General features: G+C 35.6%; 1 protein-coding gene across 1 annotated transcript in view; it reads right to left on the reverse strand.

The window, feature by feature from the left end:
- Nucleotides 1-11,620, reverse strand: part of THSD4 (thrombospondin type 1 domain containing 4) — a 378,692-nt gene that overhangs the window by 297,249 nt on the left and 69,823 nt on the right. The gene's annotated exons all lie outside the window — the stretch shown is intronic.

Consider the following 11,620-nt stretch of genomic DNA (forward strand, 5'->3'; position numbering starts at 1 on the left):
CCTGACTTCACTTGTTTCCCTACTCTAGAATACAGGCTTTTCTTCCCTTGATTATTCAAAGTCTGCACATCTAATCCAAACTAATGAAGCAACTTTACCTAACTACTTACTACATATAAGACACATGTGCTAGTTGCTAGGAATAGAAATACGAAATGAAAAACACCTACCCTCAAGCAACTTACATCCTACTCATATTCTACTTTTATCCTTTAGTTTCCAATTCAAGACTTTATAACATATCCTTTACAAAGTCCTCCTTAACTATTCCAGGAACCTTTAATCATTACCTTCCTTTGAACTTTTACTTTACTTTGTCTATATCACACCCCTTAAAGAAAAAAAATGGTATATTTTACTTGCTAATTGATTTATTTAAAATACTTTTATTTCTCCAATTATATTATAAGGTCCTTGAGGGATAAAGTTTATAGAACTGAGAACAATACTGGGCTCATTTTAGGTGTTAAAGAATTATTTCTTAATTGAGCCCAGTCTTTTTGAAATCTAATTTACTTTAATATTTGCTTTTAGGATACCCTAGTCCATCTATATTTTTTAGCATCAAATTTTGAGCTAGAATCATAGAATCTCAGAGTTGGAGGGGACTTTAGAGACCAATTAATCAAACAGTTCCCAACAGAGAATCCTCTCCCCCTACAACACTTCTAACAAGAGCCAATTTAGCACTTTTGATTAGCTCCAGTTATCCAAAAGTTATTTTACATTTCACAGAAGCCTACATTTGATTCTTAGAAATGTCTACTCATTGCTACTAATTCTAGCCTCTGGAGTTAAGTAGTCTGAATCACTCTTCTACTTGAAAACCCCTCAGAAACTTGAACATAGCTAAATTATCTCCTGAATGGTCTCTTCTAGGTTCTCATGTGGCATAATCTTGAGGCCTTTACCTATCCTAATTCTCCTCTGGTCTATCTACCATATCAGTATTCTATCTAAAATGTACTCCTTATAATATAACATAGTATGTCATTCAGATACTGTAGTCTCAGTGGGGCTACAGTATAACCCAATTTTGAGCAATCTCTCTCTTTTTTTTCAGTTACACATAGAAACAATGTTTAATAATTGTTATCTAACATTTTGTGATTCAGATTCTCTCCTTCCTTCCCTCTTCCCTTACCCCTCCTTGAAGTGGTAAATACTGATATAAGTTATGCCAGTGTTGTCATGCAAAACATTTTTCCATATTCTTCATGCCATGAAAGAAGATACACATTGCAGATACAAGAAGAAACTCATGAAGGAAATAAAGTGGAAGAAGGCATGTTTTGATTGGCAATCAGACTCATTTCCTTCTATGGCAGTGGATAGCATTTTCCATCATGAGTCCCTTGGGTTTATGTTGGAACCTTGCATTGGTGATAAGAGCTTAGTCCTTCACAGTTGGTCATCATACAATATTACTTTTACTGTATGCAAACTTCACTTTGCATTAGTTCATATAAGTCTTTTATGGTTTTTTTCTGAATTCATCCTGTTCATCATTTCCTATGCTATCTTGTTGGGATACAGAGTAGTGGTATTGCTGAGTCAAAAGGAATGCACAGTTTGAGTTCTGGATTGTTCTCTAAAAGGGGTATATCAGTTCACAGATCCACCAACAATATATTAGTGTCCCAATTTTCCCACATCCCTTCCAACATTTATCATTTTCCTTTTTGGTCATATTAGCTAATCTGATAGGTATGGATATGGTATCTCAGAGTTATTTCAATTTGTGTTTCTCTAATCAATAGTATTTTGGATCGTTTTTTCATATGACCATGGCTTTTTTTTTTTTTACCAAAAACAAACAAACAAAAAACAAAAAAACAAAAACACACTTTAGTCTTCTGTCTTAGAGTCAATACTAAGTATTGGTTCAAATGCAGAAGAGAGGTAAGGGTTAGGCAATTGGAGTTAAGTGACTTGGCCAGGATCACACAACTAGGAAATAGAGGCCAGACCTAAAGCCAGGGCCTCCCATCTCTAGGCCTGGCTTTCTATACCCTGAGCCACCTAGCTGTCTCTTAGTTTTACTTTCTTCATCCAGGAATTGCCTATTTATAGCCTTTGACCATTTATCAATTGGTGATTATATCTCTCAATTTCAACTAAGACCACATTTTTTGTGGTGGTTGTTATTTTTAGCTACTGTCACATTGCTAGCTTATATTAATTTTGTAATTCACTTGAGTAATTTTCCAGTGGTGTCTGACTTTTTGTTTTGTTTTGTTTTGTTTTTTAAACCTTTAATTTCTGTATATTGGCTCCTTGGTGGAAAAGTGCTAAGGGTGGGCAATGGGGGTCAAGTGACATGCCCAGGGTCACACAGCTGGGAAGTGGCTGAGGCCAGATTTGAATCTAGGACCTCCCATCTCCAGGCCTGACTCTCAATCCACTGAGCGACCCAGCTGCCCAGGTGTCTGACTTTTCGTGACCCCATTTAGAGTTTTCTTTGCAAAGATTAACTAGAGTTGGTTTCCTATTTCCTTCTACAGCTCATTTTATACTGAGGCAAATGGGGTTAAGTGAGTTACCCAGAGTCATACAGTTGGTAGGTATATGAAGCTAGATTTGAATTCAAATCTTTCTAATTCCAGACCTGGCATTCTATCTACTGTTCCACCTAACTATCTCAAGCACAGCTAAAGCAACCCATATACTGCCTGTATTCTCTGGTAAAGTACCTGAGTTGCCCATTTCTGCTCCCTGATAGTAAAACTGCCCAAGCTAAGATTCAGTGCTTTTTTTTTTTTTTTTTTGGACCATTCTCTCTGTTATCAATTGAAGGTCCCCAGTCTCAGAAAACTAACTTACTAGTTTACATCCATTTTTTTTGTTGTTGTTGTATCTCCTACAGTGTGGCTTAATTGATAGAGAACTGATCTTATAATAAGGAAAACCTTGATTCAAGTTTTGTCTCAGATATTATACTGTCTGAGAGACCATAGGCAGTAACTTATCTTCTTAGTTCATATCCCTAGGCAACCCTCTAAAGTGCAGAGAAATTGCCCATCTTCATCAATGGTATGGAGCCATACCAGGAGCTCTTCATATCAACACAATCCTAGGTCTAGACAAGAAAAAAATAATTCCTGATTATGAGTCTTCCTTCTTAAGACTATTTTGGGACCAATGGCCACCAAACACTCATATTTCAGAGGCTGAGTGATAAAAGGTCTCCAATCCCCAAATCCTCCAGGATTGACATGCAAATGAAGCCAGAGAAAGAATAAAATGCTAAGAAAAGGACAAAGGGTCCACATTCCTGCCTTTACATCCATCTGCCTGTGGCTTTTATGCCACATATTTCAGGACAAATCTTGCTAATTCCCTACATATGCTCTTTAATACTCATAAGTGCACTGTCTTATAGATATTCTTAGTGTCAAACTGTTTTACCATCAATTTAATCTGTAACAATAGACAGACTAAAAAATGGTGAGAGGTAGCAAAGTCCAGTGGAAAGAACCTCAGATTTGGAGTCAGAAGACCTGGATTCAAATCTGACCTCTGTCACTAACCATTTGTTTGACCTTGTCCAAAATACAACTTTCATTTCCTCATCTGTAAAGCAAAATAATTGGCTTCTAAGAACTCTTCTGACTGACTTATGATCCCAAGAAGTTATCTCAAATTCTTGAGAGTCCTTGCCTAGAATACCCTAGATCTTTTCACTTCTCTCACTTTTCTGAACATCCTATATCAATACCCCTATTTATGTTAGCCCAATGCTTCTATAACGCAGTCATCCAACTTGCATTTTTGGATCTTCTGCAAAGGAACACTATAGCCCAAAATTCCCCTCTAGTCCCACTCAATATCATTACTCCCAAAGTACCATTCCAAGTACTCTCTAGTCTAGCACTTAACCTGTTTTTTTAAATATTACCTTTTCCATAAAGCCTCCTCAGATTAATCAGGGAAAAATAAATCATTCTTTTGCTGTGTGACTCTGTCACTTAACCTCTGTCTCAGTTTCCTCATCTGTAAAATGGGGATATATACTAGTTCTTCACCCTTAGGGTTGTTGGGAAAATCAAATAATATAACATTTGTAGCATCCTTTGCAGAACTTAAAGCACTACATAAACTTAAACTATTATTAATTTGCCATTCTCAGTTAGAACTTGGGTACATTTATTCATGTTCATTCCAACTATCCATTTATCTTACCAACTGGCCTAACAACATAGTGGTTTAGTGATTATATGCTACTATGGGTATGTCCTGCATAAAGGGCAATATGTCACTAAACCATTGTAAACTGGAAGGCTTAGGGGGTAGAGAAGAGTTCTCTGTGTAACTATCTAGCCCAATAGCACATACAATTAAACACAATGGAAATACTTTGATGTGGATGATATGTGATGCCAAAACAACAGTAATCTCTGGAGAAAATAAAAGGTCACAGTAATGCTAATGCTTGGATGAATGTGGATGTACCAGAAATGTCACATCTGACTTTTCTAGCTGTTTCATCTGTTCACCAGTGAATTATGTTGATAAAACAGTAAAAATGGCCAATGTTATAGATTTCCTTTGTACCTCAATAGAAAAAAAAAAAAAAACCCAGATACAACCTCTAAGGCCAAATTAATCAACAGAAAAACATAGATTTATACAATCATTGAACAAGCAGTTGTTAGATACCTATTATGTATAACTACTAGGGTTAGGAAGGAAGGAAGGAAAGAAGGAAAGAAGGAAGGAACATTTATTAAGAATTACACTATATGTCAGGTATAGTGCTAAGCACTTTTCATATATTTTTTCACTAGGTAACAAACTTCCTGATCTGTCTCAAACTTGAAATTTCAGAAATTCATATTTTAAAGGGAAAAACAAAACAAAACAAAACAAAACAACTCAACTTCTTTCTGAAGTTGGCTTTCCCTAATGAATTTTTAATTTTTTTTTGTTTTTCCTCATCTATGTGCACATATCCAATTAGCTTCCAAATTCTGTTCCTTCTTCATTCACTGACAAACAGTTTTGATTGACTATTATTTCTATTAAGCAAGGAGAGACAGCTAGGTGACTTAATGAATGAAGCACTGGTTCTGGAGTCAGGAAGATCTGAGTTCTCCAGAGTGAAGGAAAAGGAAATGGCAAACATCTTTGCCAAGAAGATCCCATAAGGGGTCATGAAGAGTCAGACACAACTGAACAGTAACTAAGCCAGGGGTAGTGAAGCATATAGAAAGAGAAGGTATGATCTCTACCTCCAAGAAGTTTGTAATTCAATAAGGGAAGACAATATATGTTTATATTAAATTAAGAGCAAATTCCTACTTCAGGGAGTCCTCCTTCAACAATAATTTTACTTTTGTGTCTTATGCTTACTCAATAGGCTCATGGCCCTTCTCATGGCATTCAGTCTCTCCATCCACTATACTTATCCTTTTCAATTAGCTAATATGTAATAATCATAGCAATAATAATAACCTGATAAATAATAGTATTTACATAGGTCTATAGGGTTTACAAATTATTTTACACATATTTTCTCACTAGTCCTCCTTATAGATATATTTGACTCTATGCCCAGCTTTCATTTAGTCAGTCAGTAACTCATATCAATAATCCACACTTACTTTTAACTCATATTAAATCTCAAAGACAATTAAATATCTTTTAAGGAAAACCTAGCTTAACCTATTTGGGGCTAAATTAGAATATTCTTAGGATTAGAATATTATTCCCATCACATAAGTTGATAACTCTCTATGAAAAGTACAACAAAAAGACATTTAGCTTTTGTTTGACAACTTCTAATAAAAGCTTCTAAGTTAAAGCTTCTTAACCCTTTTTCTTGTCATGCCTCCCCTTGGGTAATGTGATAAAAGGCTTATGGACCCCACCTTTAAGTAGTGTTTTAAAATGCATAAAATAAAAGGGATAGGATTACTAGAGAAACCACTTATATTGAAATAGTTATAAAAATATACACATTTTTAAGAGTTCCCAGCTCCAGGTTAAGAATCCCTGAATCTATGATCTTATGACTCTTACTCCAAAAGACTTCTTATCAACATCAAGAAACTCATGAACTTCCATTTTTCACCAGGTCACTCTACAGTGTTAAAATCACTCATCTCTACTTCATGAACTCTTAGTAAATTAGATCATACATTTTCATGATTGTTTACAGTAATTCTCTGCTCTATGCAACTCATGGCTCAAAGCTTGTCTTGACCATTTCAGAACACAGTAAATTTCCTCCACACAAAACGTCTTTCATTTTTCATCCATATCAGTCACTTGGCACTTAGACACGTAACCTTATAGTGTTAGTAATCTGTTTGTAAGTAAGTCTTATCTCCCCAACCAGATTTTAAGTTCTTTGCCATATACATCTTTTGTGTCACCAATAGTGTCCAGAGTACCTGCTAAATCAATATTTAATGTTCTATGGATGAATGAAATCTGCAGAAAATCTCCCTACCTACAATCCCATAATAACAAAATGATTAACAAGCAAGAACATGTGACAGATTTGATTTTCATTTCTTCTCCTCTATCCTTTTTTTGTCCTTTCACTTATTACTTACTTGCAACCAGCCTATAGAATCCTTAAACTAGATAGTAAGCATGGAACAACTGAGATATGATAGTACTTGAACGTTAATTCCATGGGTCATTGGAAGAGTTTGTCTATGGAGAATGATTTTGGGGAGCCTTTTTTATGTTTCACAAATTGTATATTTCATATTTGCTAAAAGACAAAGGAAGCAAAATCCCTATCCTATACCTTATTATACAAAGTATTTACCCAAGTGACAATGGGTATTCAAAGTTAGCAGTGGACAGATAGCAAGGTAAACTGTAATCACATTGTTGAGTTAGTCACTGAAATGTTTCAGAATAAATTTTTTTTTGGAGATATTTCCCTGCCTTTTGCTTTTAGGCAGCAATGAAGGGGTTCTTTCAGACAAGAGACAACAGAAGCAATTCATGAAAGACAGACATCCAGTGAAAGAAATATAAACTTGAACCAGAAATGACTTTGCAAGAAAAGGAACTAGAGCTCATTAGCATGCTATCTGTGACTTCCAGTGGAAATTTCATCTCAAGACTTAAAAACAGCTCTTACTCTAGACAGTCTGACAAAGGGACCTTATTCTTTGTCATTTTTCTAGAATAACCAAATTTAAACATAAATAAGTTTTGTGAAATTGCAAACTTTTACTTTCAGAGAAAGAGTTGAAGGGTCTTTAGAGGTGATCTAGTTCAACTCTGTTTGAAATGTGGAATCCCTCAACAAAATCCCTGATAACTGTTCATCCAAGACTTGGCTGAATACCCCCCGGAATAGAAAACTCCTTTATGTTGTGCTAACTATATTAGACTCTTCTATGTCATTTACTTCTTTAGCTGCCTCAAATTCAGTCATTCATTTAGTTTTCCATCATGCCATAATGGAATATTGTTCCGCTCTGTAAATTTGTCTCCTGGGCTGTGTATTCAGCAGGCAGGTTAGTTAATTAATTCAGAATCCCTACCAAGGTTGGATCTCCACCAGATTTCACTGCCAACAGGCCCCCATGCTGTGGAGATGTCAAATTCTATGCAAAGTTAGTGTTTTGAGGGACACAGAGAAACATAAATACTATGCTTCTTTCTTGCTTAACCAAACTCATGAAAGGTGCAAGAGGCAAAAAAAGAACATGAATTTGTACAATCCTGTCCAGATAATTCATGAATAAATACTGTGATATGAACCAAGACACAATAAAAATAATATACACTAATTTTGTATCTTTATTCATTAAACTACACTTAAAAATTCTTTCATGGTTATATGTTCCAAAACATGAGTTAACACTCAACTTTAAAATACTATCATATTTAATAACAATTTTGGGGGTTTCATTTCATTATACATAATCCAGTATAAAATTCTTTCTATGTAGTATGTCATGTTTTGATAGGTAATAATTGAAGTCAAGCCAGTTCTATGTGGATTAAAAAAAAAAGATTATTCAATTTATTATAAATATCTATTTTGGGTGGAGCAATCCTGATTATTCTAATTGATCACAATAACTCTAATTAATTAGAGTATCATACTGATAAATTCATTAGATAAGTTCACTACCATCCTCTTGCTTGTTGATTTGTGAGCAGCACTTCTGAAAATGAGTGTTCAGTGATTAACCTAATCATGGGCGAAGAGTTTCAGTACCTCTTCCATCGTGCTCACATGGCTTTTACCTTTGTGAGAATGACACATGAATCTATGAAGAACAGTTTCAAAGAATTATTTAATCAGTAAGGATCCCAGAATTCATCTAGTCCAATCTTCATCCAAAGAAGAAATCTGTTAAAATGTTGCCAATAAATTATCATCAAAACCTCCATTAGATATAAAGCTCTTTGAAAGAGGCACTTACTCTGGTAACTTATTCCAACTGGAGAGGTTTAACTGTTGGTGAATTTCTCCTTAGGTTGCATTCAAACTTGCCTCCTTATAACTTTCATGCACTGGCCATAATTCTGGTCTCCAGAGACAAGCAAACAACCCCTCTTCCATATGACAAATCTTCAAAATGCTTGAAAACTGTTATTTCTTCCAATCAAGTCTTTATTTTAAAGATCTAAACATCTCCAGATCCTTCAACATGAATGAATCTCTTTGCACCTAGTTTTAGCCTTCTCACTAACCCAATCATAGTTTTTGAGTTTGTTCATGTCCTTTCTAAAATGTGACTATCAGAACTAGACATAGTATATAGAATATAATTTGACAAGAGCACAGGGCAATGCAAATATCACCTCTCTTTGGTCACTACAGTCATATTAACAAAGCTAAGTTTGATATCTTGGTTGGCTTCCAAATCACCATTGACTCATGTTGATCCTGCAGTATGAGAGAGCTTCATTGTCTGTTTCATATTAATTATTTTCTAGCCACCTTTCCATCACTCTCTCCCTCCTTGTGGAACTGATTATTTTGAACTCAAGTGGAAGACTTTACATTTATTACAATTAAATGTTGTCTTTTCCTGCAGCCCATTGTTCCAGTCTGTTGAGATCTTTCTAGATCCCATCCTGGCATGCATTAGTTGCCTATTTTAGCTTCACAGAATGTGCAAATCTGATGAGTATGTCATCTATGCTTTCATCCATATCACTAATAAAAATGCTGAACATAAGAGATCATGTCTTACCTAAGATTAGTATCTATTGATGTGACCTTCTTTGTATGATATGGGTGTTTAACAAATATTAGTTTCTTGACATTCCTCTACATAAATGAAATCTGTGCTCCAATCAAGACAATTTCTTTATTGACTCTTCTTCATAAAAAATGTCTATGATTGTTTGTTTTGAACACTTATTTTCCATCTTGGAATCAATACTATATATTGATTGTAAGGTATAAGAATGGGAAGGACTAGGCAATGAGGGTTAAATGACTTGCCCAGGGTCACACAGCTAGGAAATGTTTGAGGCCTGATTTAAACCCAGGATCTCCCATCTCTAGGCCTGGTTCTCAACCCACTTAGCCATCCAGTTGCTCAGCCTATTACTATTATTGCTGTTCCTTATCTTTTCTCACTGGGCCATCTTGGCCTCTGTTAATTCTATCCATTCTTTAACACCAAGCTTAAGTTCTCATTTCCACATATAAAAGCTTCTCCAACTCTAATAGCTGTGTAATTGACATAACACACACTGGGGGAAAAATAGAGAGGCTCAATATGCCTCTAAATATGGCCAATATAAAAGGGCTCTGACCATAGGCCCCAGACAAATCTAAACTGGACTTATACTCAAGTTGTATTTAGTCACTGTTTCTCCTTATAATATGCATACGCTAAGCCACTTTTCATGGTCAAGACAAACTCTGAGAGGTAAAGTGTTCTCAGGATACAATTCTAATCTTGAAATACCAGTTTAGTCTAGAAGAATATGTTGGAGAAATAAACAGTTATTTTTCAGTAGTTCCCTACAATGGCAGATGTATTTCCCCCCACTTACTTGTTATTCGCAAACTAAGAACCATCAAAAGTTACAGCCTCTTCAGAATTTATGTGGTCTTGCTAACTGTCTCACTTCACTTGACATTTTTATTAGGCTAAAAGCCTCCAACTGAAGACTGTTAGAAATATAGTTATTTATAAAAGTAACCAACTTAGAGAGAAGCTTGACAAGCCAATGGCAAAACCTAGGTCAGTGTGTGAATTCTTAGCCTCATTTTCTTTTCCATTCAATGGAAAACATTGCAAAGTATGACTAACTCATTAATATCTCTCACTAAAATGGTCCAGAACATCCTTTACTTCTCTAATAAGTGGTCAGCAAACTTAATACTCATAGGAAAGCCTACAAATCACACCACTTCAAAATAGTAGGCACAATTGTTAAATGTTGCTTGAATAGAACATTCATTGGAAGCATGTGAGTACTTAAAGCCTGCCAGAAAATAGGTTTGAATAGATTATAGATTCAGAGAAGAAAGAAAATTAAGAAATAATTTAGTCTACTACCACCATCAGATTACTACCAATGCCCTTATTTGAAAGATTGTTTATTCTGATTGGTCCCAGAGTTCAGAACTAGGCACAATGATTGTAAGCAATAGAGAGCCATACTTAATCTCAATTAGTATTATCCACAAGGGAAATGGACTGCTTCAGGAGGCTTCTTTACCTAGACATCTTTAGTCAGAGTCTGGATTACTATTTGGCAATGTTGCAAAATGATTCTTGGTCACGTAGATAGAAGCTCAAATAGATACTTATGAATTTTCTTTGTCTCTAAGCTCTGATGGTTTTATAGGGTCAGGATTATTCCCATTAAGTCTGGACAACTGCTTCAATAAATACCAGTTGAGAAAGTCATTAAAATCATTGGATACATATTCCAAATTCATTTTGTGTTTAAGCAGTACAAAATGAAGTTCCCCAAGTGTTTACTGAGTGTTGAAGAATCTTGTGCAAATCACTAAACATACTGATTGTAGTTCAGTGACTTTTTCTAGCTAAAATTATCTGAGCTAAAATGTTAGATCATAACCATTCCCAGTCCCTACAGCTTAGTCTCTTTGTTGTTGAGGTGGTGGTTTTTGTGATGTCCACATTGCACAAGTAGGTGGTTGGAAGTATAATGAAATATGCTTTAAAACAAATAATCATCATAACTTGAGGATAATACCAAAAAAAAATTAAAAGGTACAGAATTTGGAAATGAGGAATAGTGACAAATAAAGGAAAAAGTCCTAAAATATATTTCTAGAAAGAAAGAAAAGAATGAATGAATGAATGAACGAATGAACGGAGAGATTGAGACAGGGAAAGAGGGAAGGGAGAGAGGGAGGAGGGAGGGATGAAGGAGAGAAGAAGGGAAGGGAGGGAGGGATGAAAGAAGGAAAGAAGGAAGGGAAGAAGGAAGAGAGAAAGGAAGGAAACAAGGAAGCAAGGAAGGAAAGATTAGAGAGAGGGAGGGAGGAAGGAAGAAAGAAAGGAAGGAAGGGAGAAAGGGAGGGAGGGAGGAAGAGAGAAAGGAAGGAAGGGAGAGACAGAGAAAGGGAGGAAGGAAAGAGGGAGGGACGGAGGAAGAAAAAAGGCAAGGAAGGGAGGGGGAGGAAGGGAGGAAAGGAGGGAGG

This window comes from Gracilinanus agilis, chromosome 2 (assembly GCF_016433145.1).
Source record: "Gracilinanus agilis isolate LMUSP501 chromosome 2, AgileGrace, whole genome shotgun sequence".
Classification (NCBI taxonomy): Eukaryota; Metazoa; Chordata; class Mammalia; order Didelphimorphia; family Didelphidae; genus Gracilinanus; species Gracilinanus agilis.